Raw genomic sequence first — 16,546 nt, forward strand, 5'->3', positions numbered from 1 at the left:
ACTATGTGCATGCGATGGGTTTGAGAATGTATTGGTGTGTACATATTTCAAACGCCCGATAATGGCGCAGCGGGAGAGGAGGAGAGGTCGTAACAAGGGGGCACCCAAAAACGCACTTGTGTAAATGAGAACGAAAAAAGAGGCAAATCATAAGAGGAGCGTGCGCCGCCAAATTGCAGTACAAATATGTATTCAGCCAGCTAGGAAGGGGGAGAGAGATGTAGGGGCATAGCTTAGAAAAAGGACAGTCCGCAGATACAGCAGCTGCCTACAAAATACATACTCACATAACATGATACACACATGCTCAATATACATACAAGAGACATATTGCGCTTCGTTCAGAGAAACAGCCCTCAGAAGTTGTTAGTGAGAGGGGGGTAGAAGGGGAGCAGCAGCGCGCTCTCTTATTGGTGCAAGCGAGAAAGCGAGAGCGAACGAGAGAGTGAAGAGTAATGATGTTGATCAATGATAATGATGTTCCGTATGTGTTTCATTTCATTCCAGAACGTGGCGTCAGAGCGAGAAAGCATGACGCGCGTATTTTATACATTTTGACTGGATGTTTGCAACCCGACGGCAAATTTTCGAACTCGCCAAGAAGAAGAGCCATCAGAAATGCGTAGGTGAGAAAGAGCCGAGAAATGTAATGCAATGTAACGGTAACGGCAACGGTAGCGCATTATTGATTTTGCTATTAACGTTAAACGCGGTTGCTATGCTCTCTTGTCTCCTTTTTGAGCCCTGGAACTGTGGAACGACGACTTGGCCTCCGACTACACACTTATTATTTTTGTTTTGCCTTAACTTACTTTGGGCTCATAAATCAAATATTTACATTCCGAAATTGACGTCTTGAACGCGCGGTCGCAATTTGCAACGTTTCTCCTGGGCTTCTTTTCTTCATCGGTGTGAATTAAACGGGCAGCTTTCACCTTGGCTCCCTTGATTTCTGCGTGTTTCAGTGCATGTGACTGTGTTAGTGTGTGTGTGTGCTGCGATTAACCCAAGAAATACTAAGAAAACTGGCAAACAGACACCGATATCGCCAGCAGCAATTGCTTGGCTTGATTAGTCTGGGATTCATTTGAAAGACGCTTCGTAAAAAGCTTTGAAGTTTCAGCAACACTCAAAATATTAAACAAATATTAAGTCAAGACATCAAAACGGATTTAAATACTTAACTGCAATTAAAAGGAGCAAACATCATAACAATATTTGTCTAACTTTGAAGGTGAGTTCTACATTTTATTTATTTATTTTGTACAAGAAATTAAAATTGAGATACTTTTTATTTATCGCTCAATTTCAAGTGCGGAGTTGATTGCTATATTAAATTTATAAATATTTCAATCTTAATATATAAGCCTACGGCTAGATCTAATCTAAAAAATTGTATAAATTTTTAAATTTTTTTTATTTTAAACTGTATGATAACAGCATTTAGTTGACTAAGAGTTTTCTTATGCGAATTAATCGTTGAAAAACTATTATATTTTATTTTTCAACAAACTAAATTTATATATATTATTTTTATATTTTCAATTAATATTCATTGTTTAATTGAATTATTTATTTGCGTACAAATGATCATTTAGTTTATTTTGTCCGTACAAAAACTTACTCGATCCTTTTCGTCCCCATTTTGTTTCCGTTGGATCCCAATCTTGGCTCGATAAACGATAATTTAGTTCTCTCATTAGTTCGTTTAAATGTATCGTGCTATCGAATGCAGTTGTCAACAAAATTAGTGGTAACATTCTTATTGCAAAAAGTGAATTTCCAAGTCGACGGCTGTTGAATTACTTGTGACTTTGCCACAGTGGCCATTTTGGGATGTCAACAACACTTGAGGAGCTGCCCGAGGAAGTACAAGCGATGTGCTCTGCTCGGTGTGTCAGTGTGTGTGTGTGTGTGTGTGTGTGTGTGAAATGAAATGGAAAGTGCCTCTAAGTAAGCTCCCAGCTGAGCCCGACAATCTGTCAAAAGTTGAACCGTGTGGCAGTTGTCGTCGTGCATCAATTGTTAATGCCACAGACGCACACAGCGTGTTTCAAAAGGGGGGAGGATGAGCAGAAGCTTCAGCTTCAGCTCAGCATGGTGGCCACAAAACTTGACGACGTTTCATTTCGACAACTACTATTTAACTGTCGTTTTTCGCGCGCTTTTCAATTTTTAATTGGGATTTTTGCTGCTGCTGCTGTTGTTGTTGTTGGTGCTGTTGCTGCTGTTTGTTTGTGCAACGCCTTCGCAGAACTTGCAAGTCCTTGCCATACAGTGTCTGACAGCCAGGTTGCCTGTGTGTTGACTTGCTCGGCTCGCCTGAGTGCGCCGCACACATTGCCAAATGCCCGTGGGGTAAAATGTCTTACGGTCTACGCTCTATGCTCTACGGTTTACCGTGAGTCGGTTAGTCGCCGTCAAGTCAAGTCGAGTTGAGTTGAGTCGCGTTGAGTTGAGTCGGCGTCATCGCCACGTGGTTGTAAAATGCGCTTTTGAATAAATACAATATGCAATGGAAGTGGTAATGGTAATGGTAATGTTAATGGTAGTGCCAAATGCTTTTCATACGCCACGTCTCTTGCTTCACCTCCTCCTGCTTTTTATTCTCTTTCCTCTTCTTTTGCTGCCGAGGCTGTGCTCCTTTGGGGTTCAACGTATTTACCGATTTTTCGTGGTTTTTTGATTCCCTGACACGGGTACGACGGCAATCATTGTGACATTTTAATTGTTTATTTGCGCAGTTTGCGCATGCTTCCGATTCCGATTTCGAATCCGAATCCTGCGAGTCCTGCCACAAATCCCACAGCTCCTCATCCTCTCGTGCTCTCTGTGTGCTCAAGTGCTTGCCAGTTGCTGAGGCTGAGGTAATTGTTTTGAAGTTTCATATTTTGACAAAAGATTTGCGGGTGAACTCTGTGTGTGTGTGTGTGTGTGTGCGTGTGAGTGTTTGGCTGCGTTTCGTTTGCATTCGTTTCATTCCTGTTTAGTTCTTGAAAAGGACTCTAGTCCTGTATGTATTTGTGTGTTTGGTTAATGTAAATATTTGCTTTCATTGTCATTTGAAGTGAGCTTTAGTGCAGTTGATTATTTCCGTTTTTTTTTTTGCTCAGCGTTTGTGACATTCAACATTGCTTAAAAAAGTAAATGGAAATTTCAATTGAATTTACGCAAATAATAATTTCTTAGCTTATTTCCTTATATATTTGATTTTTTAAGATTCTACAAATTATATTTTGCAGAATACGGAATTCTATTCTACACTGTTGACGGGTGAGTCTTTCAATAACTTAAGTAATAATAAACTCTTCAATATACTTAAAATCGCAGACAGGAGATGTTTACTTTGAAACATGTCTAATGGATTATCGTAAATCTGCAATTAGTAATATTTCTTTTCCCAATAAAGGCTTCTCGAGTGGGTTAACTCCATTCAAAATTGAATTTGAAAATTATATTCGAAAAAGATGGCGCAGCTTAAAATATAATGCCATATAATTATTACAGCTTATGAAATGTATCTTTTTTATGAGGTCTCACCATATCGACATTTAATAAACAACTTTAGCTATCACCACTTGAGCTGTTGTTGTCTCGACTCCCGTCCGAGGGTCAGTTGAGTAGAGAATTGAAAAATCAACAAAATGAAATTGTAATAATTTTGATACATGGCATGAGTGAAAGAACCACCACCAAAAAAGCAAGCAATGACACCAGCCAACAACGTTTATCCACACCCATTTTTTGGTTGTATGGGCACCCTCATGTTGAAAGATGAACCCAATCAAATATTTATGCCTAATAAGAGAGACGCCGAGAGAAGCCAGCACATATGGAACTTTATTAGATACAAATTCTTTGCATTTGCCTTTCGGCTATCGAGCTGTAACTCTGCAGCAAGGGAACTTGCCCCTTCCCACTCTGCCTCTTCAGTCAGTCCGATTCATAGAACGCCCGTTGTTGCGCTTGTAATAATGTAAAACTCGCGAGACGTCAACCATTTTAGTGTTGCTCTGTTCTTTTTTTTTGTTTTTTGGGTGCGGCAAAGGGGTTGCTTTGATGATGATGATGATGCTGCTGAGGGCTCTAGACGATTTGTTGCAATTTCCATGGATCGCCGTATGTAGCCATTTTTTGGAAGCCAAACTGCGCCCGCCCGGTGATCCCAAAAAGACTACCCTTAAAAATCTGTTCCATGCTGGCCATTCAAGTGCGCTTTTTTCCTTTTTTTTATTTGCAACGGAGTTTGCTCGTTTGAAAACCCGCAATTAAGTATGCGTTTTATTCGCTCTCCTCACTCCCCGTTCTCGTCTCCGTCATCCCCGTCCCCTGGTTACTATTGCTGTTGTCGATCCGTGTAACTTTTGTTTATTATGCGTAATTGCAGTAACATTTGTGTGTTCGCCTTTTGTGCGCTCCTTTTGCAGCTGCTGCCATTTCCATGGACTCTGCTCTTTTCTGTTCGCTGCCGTACATGGCGTATGCTTAATATTTTCAGGGTATATTGTGTTGAGCGGTTTGTAAAAAAGCCAACAGCGCAAGATCAGCTATTTTATATATTTTTTTTTTTTGGGGTGCTGAAGTCAGAAGTGTACGTGATTCGTTTTTTCATCTTTTTTAACCTGTGGCGAAAATTGTTGGTTTCGGATAGTTTCAGATTGAATAGCAGACAGAAAGACATTGAGGTGGATAACAAAAGGGTTTTAAAAGAGTTCATGCTCAATGCATGCCATCCATTTGTAATGAATGTAAGCTAGATCTACTCTATTGCGACTTTTGAAAGGGTATTGAAGTCATTGGCCTTAGAAAATCCAGATGTGGATTTATCACAGAAAAAAACATATTTTGCATATACATTTGTAGATGCAGCTTGCATTTCTTTGGTGCTAAACATTTATATATAATATATACAAACCCTTTCTTTACTTTGGATTACAAAAATATTAAAGTGTTCAGGATATACAACTTTGTAGGGCACTTTTATTATTATTATACTCAATTGTTCAGTGTCTTAGTTTTTATGATAACAATAATCTTCTATATTTATACCTCGAGGCTCTATTATAAGCTTCTGCTAGCAGGCCATTTAGAAAGAGATTACTAACATGCAAAGTCTGAAGTTGGAGCTAGAACTCGTTGAATTGTAAATTACAATATTTTTGTTGTTGTTTTGGAGGCGGAGCTCGGCTGTCGGCAAATTACAGCGGAGTAAATGGGAAATTATTTTTAAACGCAACAACAAGCGCAATTTGCAACTTGGAGGCATAACGAAACATGTTGCAAATGGCAAATTGCTGGAAAATGCGGGCGAAGGCAAAAGGCAAAGGTAAATGTAGAAAAGGCAAAGACTTCGAGTTGTACATTTGAAGGCTTGAGCAACAAAATGGCGTCGTTTGATTTGTGTGTGTGCAAGTTTTTTGTTGCAACTCGCGTGCTCCGCTGATCATTTGACAAGCGACAACAAATTGGTACCTTTAGTTTATGTTATCGTTGAGTATCTGCAGACAGACAAAGTAGATACTTAGATATCGAAGTGAGCGAGCGAGAGAGCGAGATGACGAGTGAAACAACCCTCTGGTAAGCAGAGCAAGCGCATCTTTTGTCAATATTTGCGAGGGGCATGTAAACAATTTAATAGGCTGTTAGTTGCTGTTTACTTAACAGATATGGAAAAACCGCCATCCAGCCAGCCATCCAGAGCCACTTGACAGCTGTTGCAATTTACGCTTGATCTAAGCCAGCGAAATATGTTTCAGTCCTCGAGGGGTTGAGATTTCTGTTGCCGAGATTTTGGCTTTGTTGTATCTTTACCAGATACTTAATTTATACTGTTTGCGTCGAGCAAATAGTTTATTTAGCGTTCTCCCAATTGGGCTTCTGGCACTTGTGTGAAAAACTTTTTTGCTGTATTTGAAAATTCCATTTGAAAAGATTTGCTTTGCTTCGCTTGATTCAGGTGTTTGTACAGTTTAATGAGGTTTGGCTAAATGCTTGCTATGATTACGCAATGAAGGGCAACAAAAAAGAATTGTCGAAATAAAAAACGTTATCGAAAGCACAACCCTTGCGGGGATCGAACCCGCGACCTTTGGATTAGAAGTCCAACGCGCTATCCGCTGCGCCAAAGGGTCGAACATTCTTATCGCGTCTTATCACCCATGCACTTGTTAATAAAACCCCATTTCAATTTCCTTAATGTATCTATAACTCTTTGAAAGATCTACCAATTGTTGTGAAATACTTCTGTTCTTCGTATAAGAGAGCGTGAGCTCAATATTTATTCTCTTTGTTAACAAAACATTGAGTTTCGACCTGAAAAAATAAAACAGCTATTTAAATATGCGTAGCAGCAGTTCCGATATTTATAGAACGCAACACGGCAATACGGCAGCAGCTATCTTATAGAAATATATATCTGCTAGGCAGAGATGCGCGTCTTGCTGCAGCAGGCGGACGCTGCATGCAGATACAAATGTATCTGTAGCGAATGGATGATTTTATTGCGCTGAAGAAGTTTGATACCTAAATGCAATATTCAAGCGTGCACTTTTTGTAAAATATATACATAAATAATATAATTGCTTTAGCCAATGCAATATATTTGTAATATCTCCACATAGATACCTGTGTAAAATATAACCAAAGTTAAGAAATGAAACTAAAATATATTTGTAAAATACGTACAGCTTATAAAGTATTTCACTCTGGAAATTTGCAAGCCTTTTAATCAACACGGTTTAAATTTAGAAATTGAAAACACAAATGTAAGATTTGTTATATCATAAATTTAAAAAGTATGCAGAAAAGTATCTCAAAGTCAAGTCTGTTTTACTAATGTATAAAGTATCTTTATGCTTGCAAGTAGCTTGTGCTGTACACTTTGCTGGAGTTGAGCAAGATCCTTTGCTGGAGATTTCACTTAAGGACTTCAACTTGTACCCTTTGTGTTCGTTACTTACCTCCTGGGGGAGAGCAACGACGACAACGACTTTCAAGTGCCAGTTTCTCATTTACATTTTGCCGTTCAGTTGGCTTTATCGTCGCTGCGATCTTCATGCGCTTTTAGCTAATACGCTGCTGAAGTTGTTCAGTCTGCCAACACGGGGAACGGAAAGGACAGGAAAGGACAGGAAAGGGGAGGGGCAGCGACTGCATCAGGGTTGTTCACTAAAAAAATTTCGGGCCAAGGCGCAATGACGTGACTCTCGGCAATTACTCAACGCTCGTTGTTGTTGTTGTTGTCCTATGTTGCGTTGTGGCTGTTGCTGTTGCTACTTTCAGTTTGTTAACAAATTAATCAAATCGAACACCGCACTCGCAACACCAGCACAACAAAAAAACGTCCCTGCCCCTTCTCAGCTAATAGAGTAATCGTTGAAATGTCGAAATGTGGAAAAACCCCCATTGAAGTGCTTATCTCTATTTTATCTCTCTTTCCCCTCTCGCTGCTTTCGAGAAGTTTTCTCACTTTTTTGCTGCGTGATTTATCTGCTTCTTCCGACGTTTTTATATCAATGCCCTCCTTCCTCCCCCTAAGTGACCCATTGTCACTCCAAGTCTGGCGGGGATTATGCAAACATTTTTACGCAAATCGCACACTCGAAACGGATATTAAATTTTATTGCTCATGTTGCCATGACTTTGGGACTTGGTCTATTTGCCATTGTTGTGTTCATTGAGCACTCGAGTAGTCGCTCGGTCAATTAGCCAGGACGAATAGGAATGCAAGGAATGCGAATGGAGCGAAAGCACTTTAATTAAACTTTTCAGCTTGAATTTATGCAGCTTGACCTGATTTTGGAGTTGTGAGTTCTGATTGCAGCTGCCGCCTGCATTCCTAGAAGATCGTATGACTTTGGCCTGCTGCAAAATGTTTTTGCATCAGGCGTTGACGCCTTCTACAACGCCTCATCCTAGAAACCCTCGACTTCGTCAACGTCTTCGCCTTCGCCTTCGTCTTGGTTGCGGCACGCGCTGAAGTACACAATTTGTTTGGCACATGTTGGCTGGCATTTAATTGCTACATATGCGACACACATCAAGCTCACGCCTCCAAAAGAAATAGAAGAAGTAGGAGCAAGCAAACCCTTGTGCCCCTCGTGCCTACTCTTATTTGGCTTGCCTTGGCTGCTGATCCTTCCGGTGGCGGGATGCACACAATGCGCCGGCTGAGCAGCAAGACAGGAAGCAATGTGCGGCGTTGAACAATTGCTCGTTGGCTGAGATTTGGACAGGCGCAGCTGCTGCTCTGTATCAGCAGCAGCTCCTTGAAGTGGGCAAGGATAATCAAAACGCGCGTTGCTTGTACTTCATCTTCTACTTGTTTACTCCCCGTCTAATGATCATCATTATGATCCTCATGATCATCCCGTGCGCTGTTTGTTTTGTATTGCAAAACCGGTTGCGTCTTTTGGGCGTTAACCGAGTCCTTGTTGCGTTCGCTCTCTCGACTGACATTTGATTTCTCCGCTTCTCTGCTTTAGAAATCTCAATTCAATTTCGCTTTCGTAGCGGAAACGCTTTTTCTTTTCATTGCTCGCATATTTGAACGGTTGTTGACACGCGATCCTCCAGCAAGGATACTCAGCGATCGTCGGTGGCATCGTTCTTCTCCTTCTTGTCGTTGTCGAGTTCCGCGACTTCGTCTGCTCGTCTGCTCGCCTGGCGCGTGTTCCCGCTTCCGGTTAATTATATTCACGTAAATTGTCCTACGACCAGCAAAACAAATGTGCAAAAGCCGAACAACAAAACAAGTACCGAGTCCTTCGTCCTCCGACCCTCGCTAGACGCTGTAATTGAAAGCGAAATTTTATGCTTTCATTTGTTTGCCTTTATTCAATATTAAATTAAATGCATATGCTCTTGGCTGGCATCTTGATGTCCTGCCATTGGCTCTGGCTTCTGCTTTTGTCCTTCCGCGTAGCCTGTCAGTTTGCTTCTATTCTCTTCCTGTGTCCTCGTCTTTGTTCCGTGTGCTCTCGCTAACTAAGCAACTGCTCATTAAATGCTGTTCCTCTGTTCCTCTGTGCTTTTCGCTTTTTGCTTTTCTCTTCTCTCTCTCTCGTCTCTTGGCATTACAATGTGGCTCGTGCCAACTTCAGCTTCGACTTCAGCTTGAGTTTATTGTAATCTGAGCAATCCTGCATCCTGTTTCCAAGCACATGAGATCCAAGTTCAAGGTGAACATAAGTTTTTGCTAACATTGATTTTCTGTCAGCTGACAAACTTTAAAAGTATTCTTCGCTATGATTCTATAATATTTGAGTAATAAATTTTTTATTGAGCTTTATTATAATATTTAAATATAAATTGATAAAGTAATTAAATTAGTTAAATGAATTTTTTATATGTTGCTGAATTTGTATATAGTCAGTATTTAAAAAATTATAATTATGAACCTATTAACTAGTCGTTTTGAATATCGTTTTTATTAGACGTTACGAGGGTTGCTATTTAAGTTTCTGGCATAGGTCACTTCTAGCCATATTAGGACCAATTGGCTGGATATCGATAAACGATTAATCAAAAACTTACCTCGGCAGAAAAATAGAATTGTTGCATGAAACATGTAGTAGAAAAGACTGAAAACAATGTGTCTATTTAAAAGAAAGAATCACATTTAAATTTATGGACTATAAATGAACTATTTAGTTCTTTTTTATGGAACTTGAAAAAGTTGTAAATCCAACAACTTCTTAAAATTGTTCAAGCTGTCTTAACTTCTTAAAATTGTTCAAGCTGTCCTCATTCAAACAATCCTTAGCCTAGTTTTATATGTCTTTTTGTTAAAATAAATGTATTGGCGTCACGCCTGTCTGTCCCTTGACCCTTTCCTTTTCCTTGCTCAACAAATATTTAACTATCATGTCCAATGAGTTTCCCTTTTCCGCTGCGCTTCGCATGGGAAAAAGTACTCACAGACATAGTTGCAAACATTACCAGGCTGATTAGCATAAGGATATGAAATGTTTTGACGGCGGCCAGGTTAGAAATATAGAATCAAAAACAAAAAAAAAACAGAGAGGAGAAGTGTTCGTGGAAAATTGTGTGCTTCCTGTAATAAAAAGCAACAACAAGAAGAAGAACAAGAACAACCGGCAGCAGAAACTCGTAACACTTCCGCGTGACAAACGCACGACTCTCTCCAAGCGAAGGGTTGTGAGCCTTTTTAACAACCTGCAAACAAGGCAAGTCAAACGGTCCAAACCCAAAGCGCGTGTCCTCGTTTTTGTGACGGGCGTTTTGGGCGCCGACAAGGAAAAAATGATTAACATGCTCAGTTCCCAGTTCACAGTGCCACCCCGTAGCTGTGGGAAGTGCGGTTAAGCGCATTATGCAACATTATGACATTCACATCGACATCTAGTACATCCAATAAAAATTGTGACACGCGACCGGAGACCGAAGAAGCCAATACAATTATAATTGCAACAAATTGAACGACGCTGCCGACACGCGCCCTATTAGCTCATCTTCCGGTAGCCACAAAAACACCAGACATCAGACATCGGCGGACCAGCCTCAGTCACAAGCACAGGCTGACTCAGAAAGAGAGAGTGAGTGAGAGAGAGAGTTTCTCCCTCTCCATCAGGGCGTTGGGCAGTTGGATGTGGGCTGAGTTTTGTCGCTTGCCACGACGACACTTTTGTTTGTTTTGACGATCCTTAAATGCTTGTTTAGCCCTCGTTTGAAATGCTCTATCTCCAAAAGCAGAACAACAGGGTTGCTCAGGCTAATAATGACACTTCAAGATGTGGGTGCTTTGATTAGTTATGCCTTGATGTTCATAGGGTATCTGTGCTTCGTATATTCGCTTGCCTTATTTCCTCTATTGCTGATTTATTGGCTTTTACTTATTTCCGGCCACGTTGCAGACACTTTACCACATTGACGTTTAAGTAGTTAATATTAGCGTGTTTTGTGGACGGCTCCTTAACACTTGACTTGTGCTTGAACCGGAAATCGACGAAGGAAATAGATAGACTCGATGAGTAGACCAATTGACAGCTTGAGATGAATGAGTGTGAATGCTTTTGCAGCAGCTTAAATACTTGCAAAAGTATGAATCTTGATTAGTTAGTTGGCTTATATAATAGAAAGGAGTTAATTTTTAATTTGTATATTTATTTATTTAAGTGGAGTTAGCATCAGTGTAGCATAAGAAATTCCTTCTTTATTTTTGTAACCACAATAATGAATTCCTTTTTAATATGCATTTTTTATCTGTCATGTTAAATTACATTTTCTTTGTGCGGATTCTTGATTAAAATTTAATTCAATTTTGTGCATCTTTACTGTTCCTTAACATTTTCTTAAATACCAAGATTATTATATGAGTTATTAAGTAAGTATTTTGTACTCTTAAAATAATGGCTGTCATAATTTTCTTTTTATCTTTTATGCAAATTATAAACTGAGACAGCTAAATGTGGGTGGTTATCTCATATTCAATCACATTTTACATTCCAAATCCTTTTTAAATTCCTGCTGCATATTTCTGGATTCTTGTAATGTCTGTAAGCATAATTAGCAGGGTTCGCTGAAGTGCAAACCGCAGCTGCTGGTCAGCAGCAATTATGCAGTCATCATGTTGGCCAACTTAATTGGGTTGCACAATTTCCACAAAGTGAAAGGGCAGCTGATTTCACAGTGAAATCTCGGTCAAAACAACTTAAGTCCGCATAATTTGGGTTCGTTTTGGAGATGACAGCCAAAACATAAATTCAAACACGTCAAAATACTGTCAGTCAATGAATTTTCCTATCGGCACTTGTGTCCAATTGTTCTGCAGACAACAAAAAAGAAAGAAAGAAAGAAAGAAAGAAAGATATTTGCCAGCTTTGAACCTGACCGACTCGCTACCTAACATAAATGTGAAAAATCTGAAAATGTGAAAATGTGGTATTGTGAAAATGTGAAAATGTGTGGGTGCCGTAGGATCAGACTGAGATTCCTTTCGGTTGGCTATTGTGTCTGCTGGACAGAGTAATGATGGGATTGAACCGGGTTTAACAAAAGGATTAGAGATGTAGTTTGCGATGCTTAGTTGCTTAATTGAGCCCAAATCTATGCACAGCATATCAAATATTTGCCTTAAATATTTTGGTTAAATTATGAAAGGGTATATGGCTAAGAGCAAAAAGGATGGGAGTTTAAGGAATATGAAAGATCATAGACCAGACAAAACGTGTGAACTGGATAAGAGTTCAAGAGTGGGTTTTATATAGAGAGAAAAGGAATAAAGAGTTTAATTTTCGAAAATATTTAAGAAATATTTATACAGCAGTTGAATGCTGAAGTTTTCATGCTTTCCTTTAAGAATGAATTATAAATATGTAGCAAAGTTAGAAGTAAACTTTTTAGAAATAAATAATCAATATTTAAGTAAATGGTTTTAAATGAATCCGTTTATACTTATATTTTAAAGGTGTAGAAAAAATGTTTGTAAATATTTTTATAATTCACAAATCTTTAAATTTGATGAGAGGTTGAGGATGCTTTATATATGTATATATATTATATATAGAATATATCATTCAAACATATATTTGACAAGTAATAACAAATGTTCATCAATAATAATGCTCTTAATATCTGGGCCAATTTCTTTATTCTTATAAATGTCATCTATTTCTCTTGGTCTTAAAATAATCCTATAATACATTTAATTGAAATTGCAATGACAAATCATTTCCTCTCTCTGGGAAATCCCACTTAACCTTTTCTATGAATCTGCAAGGATTCACACTCAATTTCGCTAATAAATGCGTTTTGCAGTTGCGGCCAAATCGAGCATTGAACGATGTCAAATGTTTAATTTAGCTTGCTGAGCCACAATTTCCGGCAACGCCCATAGAATGAAAAAGATGAACAGGAAAAAACAGGAAAACGCCCTGCCATCAAATCAAGAGTTGCTGTCAAAATATATGACAGAGGGGCGTTGAGGAAGGCTGTGGGGTAGGGGGTGCTGCAATGTAAATGGCAGTAAACGCAGGGAAAGCCAATTAGGAAGAAATAAATCACGCGTCATGTGTGCGAATTCCTGGCAAGAAACGCCTCCATCATAATAGACAAGCACAAGCTGAAGCTGAAGCTGAATCTGAAGCACTTCAACTCAGCTCATACACAAAAGCAACCACAGCCAGATGCAGATGCAGAAACAGAAGCAGAGACCACCACCCTCCACCTCACCCTTCACCTCACTCCCTCTCTTCGCATTCAGCCTAGCTGAAGAAGCTAAACAAGTGCCAAAAGCTGATTTCACTGTAATTACAATTCACACTCGCAGCATATTCGAGACACCCGGTTAGCGGGGGGAAGGGAATACTACGAGCTGTATCCCAGTAAATGTGTTCTTTTTGTTTGGCAGCACTTAAGCGATGTCTCCCTTTCGTCCCCCTCCCGTTCTCTGTAGACGACCCAAAACATCATCCACCGGAACGAAACTTTTTGTATGCCAGTCTGGGGATTGGGATGAGGTGATGAGCAGGAAAAACCCACAAACAGACACACCTACTAACCGACAATGATGCCTCAAAGAGAATGAGAGAGCAAGAGAACTCTTTCGGATGGATGGCTGGATGGATTTCTGGGTTGGCAGCCAGAGCTCTGGGTGGTTAGCTGCTTGGGATGACTGGATGGTTGGGTGGGTAGGTGGTTGGGCAGTGGGTTGTGTACGCGTGTCAGGCCTACCACTAAATAAACAAAGAGCAAAGAGCAAGCGGAGGCAGGGGCAGCAATAGAAATGTCACAAACAAACCGATTAAACAAGTACTTTTCAAACAAACACCACATAAAAAAATATGCGTATAACGAGAAGTGGAATCGTCACCTTCTGTCTCTAAAAAGTTCGAGGTACAGAAAAGTGCAGAGGGTTGGCAATCTGCAGAGAAACCCTTTAAGTTCCTTTCGATTCAATTTGCCAAAAATGTGGGCGACTTTTCATCTCCACATTAAATTGTTTTTTTTTTTTATTTTCTTCCATAAGTTTCTGGTCACGCGACTCTTTTGTAAGTTGTCCTAATTCCAATGATATTTCCATTTACAACTTCGACATTTATCTTGCATCCTTTTACTCGCTCTCCGTATGCTAATGCGACCTAAGCCTATTAGTGTCATTTAAAAAATTATTTCAATTCACAAAAAATTAACTGCCTGCGATGAACTTAACTACCAGTGGGAACTTTTGATTTTGAGAAGAGGGTTTTGCTCCACTTTTAACACTTTTCCCAAATGTCAAATGCAAGCACTTTCGCATTAAATGGGATTATTCGGTCAACAGATTGTCAAAACTTTTGGCTTGGCATTGGGTGGGAATTTGGTTAGGTCAGTTCAAAATAAAGAAAACAGAAAACTGTCTAAAAAATCAGTGGACATTTTGAAAGTTAAATAAATTTTACTTAATTTGAATATTGATATAAATAGATATAAGATTGAAAAGTAAATAAAAAGATAAACTACTTACTTTTCATATATAATATTACAAATGAGTAGAATAGCACAAGATTTTGTGTTTTGTATTTTTTGTTCATATACTTTATTAAATATTGTTTTAATTTATAATTATATATTACAAACTAATATAGTATGCAGCTTATACAATGTTTCTAAGAATACATTCCTCAGAGTTTTCAGTCAGTTGCCATCTCTGTTCAGATTTGTGCCCATGTTCTTGCCCTACTAAACCACTAAAACATTTCACAGCTCGCACCTCATACGTAAATTAACCTTAAAATTGAAGATTTACACCTTGTGTGACATGCCGAGTCGTACGCAAGCTTAGAAAGATTTTCACAATTTCCCGTGAAAAACTGTGAAATCAAAGCCAGCAAACGAGGAAAGTTGCATTTGTGAGTGAGAGATGAAGTCCTCATCCAGTTACTTGCATAATCTGTGGTAAGCCAAAGCGATTACACGGCATTGTATAAGATCACGTTATTGGAATAGGCAGTCATATATGTACATACGTAAGTAACTATGAGACCCAGCTGCAGGACCCTGACTGACCACAAAGGACCTGGCCTATACACGAGGGAAACTCAACAGCTGCTGAACAGTGAACTCCTCGATGGATGAAGTGGCGTGGGTGTCTGTCTGTTGCTGTTGTTGTTGCTGCTGTCCGAGCAACAAATATCCGATTTGCAAATGAAACAATTGCGGTGTTTGACCAATTTCACAATTGATGTAATCCTGCAAATCTCTATATTAGCGTGGACGATGAGGACAAGGACGATGCAAGAGCGTTTTGTTGCCATTGTGAAATTGAAATGTTTTGAGTTCATTGAAGAGTAAACAGCAGCACATACTTAATATGTGTTGTATGTGGGTTACGGAACGGGAACGGTAACGAGAACGGGAACCCTGAAGGTTTATAATAATATTTTGCTAACCTTCTTTTCGCTTGTAAAAGTTCAAAAAGATTTCGCCCGCTCATTGTGCGCATTTTGCCGATTACCGACACAGATTAAGGGATGATGGGATGTGAGGTTGTGAGTTGTTTCGCCAGGCCATCCTCAAATCAAGGCACAGACTTGCACTGTGTTTCAGTTCTCAGTCTCAGTCTCAGTCTCAATCTCATTCTTAGTTCGCAGTTCTCAGCTCTCAATTCTCGACCAGCGCTGACAATCGGCTTTTGCGCATGCGCGGCAGGTTTGTTTCCTTTCATACAATCGCAATTAGACGAGTTTATCCTTTTGTTTTGTGCCGTCGTCGACGATGGTGTAGACCGAGTTTTCGGTCATTTGGGTCCGCTTTTGATCCGCTCTATCCCTAAATCTGTGCACTCGACCATGCGTCTGCAGCTTCCTATTCTGCTTCTGTCTTTGCTTCCCATTCCCATTCCCATTTCCTTTTGTGTCACGCGTATTTGGCGCGTTTAAATAGATTAACCGCCTTGCAAATTGCTTGCATCTTATCTCAGATCTACCTACTCTACTTCTCTCTCTCTCCCTCACACTTGCTATCTCTGTCTTTCTTCTTTTGCAGGTTTGCGTGTCTATGGGTTGATCCCATTTCCATTCCTCCTTTGGCTACTGCTACTGTTACCAATCTTTTTTACATTCCTCAATTAGCTGTGGCCGCCTTTTGTTTGCTGTCTTAATCTTGAGTAAATTAGTTCATTAAGAGGTTAATTCCTCATAACACCCACAAATTATACCCAAACTCAGTCTGCCTCTTCTGTCTCGATGTGTGGTAAACAAAATCTGCATATACGTTTAGTACTTATGTGCCTTACCTGCTTACTCAGCCGCTTGTCTCGATAAGTGTATTATTAGGTTAATTCGTTCGAGAACGAAATTGAGACACAAATTGTATAAAATATATTTTAGGATTACAAATGATTGCATTATTATTAACATTTTCGAATATTATTAGACTACTTCTCGAAAATAATATAAACGTATGTGGTGAAATGCAATTTATAAATACATAATTTTAAGCTCATATTGATCTTAGCAATCAAATAGTAATATAGTTGAAAAGTCAATATAAAGTGTAGTAAACTGAATAAAAAAGGGAAATTGTAGTAAATATCTAAACAAATTAT

At 39.3% G+C, this 16,546-nt stretch overlaps 1 protein-coding gene, 1 long non-coding RNA gene and 1 other non-coding gene across 3 annotated transcripts in view; 2 read left to right on the forward strand and 1 right to left on the reverse strand.

Annotated features, from left to right (window-relative positions):
* LOC133836007 (neuropeptide-like 4) overlaps window positions 1–16,546 on the forward strand; it is a 135,485-nt gene that overhangs the window by 34,682 nt on the left and 84,257 nt on the right. The window lies entirely within an intron of this gene.
* Window positions 1–16,546, forward strand: part of LOC133845254 (uncharacterized) — a 29,329-nt gene that overhangs the window by 1,457 nt on the left and 11,326 nt on the right. The window contains exon 2 of the long non-coding RNA XR_009894719.1: window positions 508–1,234. This is a non-coding gene — a long non-coding RNA (uncharacterized LOC133845254). The remainder of the gene's footprint in view (window positions 1–507; window positions 1,235–16,546) is intronic.
* On the reverse strand, window positions 6,059–6,131 carry Trnar-ucu (transfer RNA arginine (anticodon UCU)). The gene has a single exon. It is a non-coding gene; the product is annotated as a tRNA-Arg (tRNA).

The sequence above is a fragment of the Drosophila sulfurigaster genome, chromosome 2L (assembly GCF_023558435.1).
Source record: "Drosophila sulfurigaster albostrigata strain 15112-1811.04 chromosome 2L, ASM2355843v2, whole genome shotgun sequence".
NCBI classification, from domain to species: Eukaryota; Metazoa; Arthropoda; class Insecta; order Diptera; family Drosophilidae; genus Drosophila; species Drosophila sulfurigaster.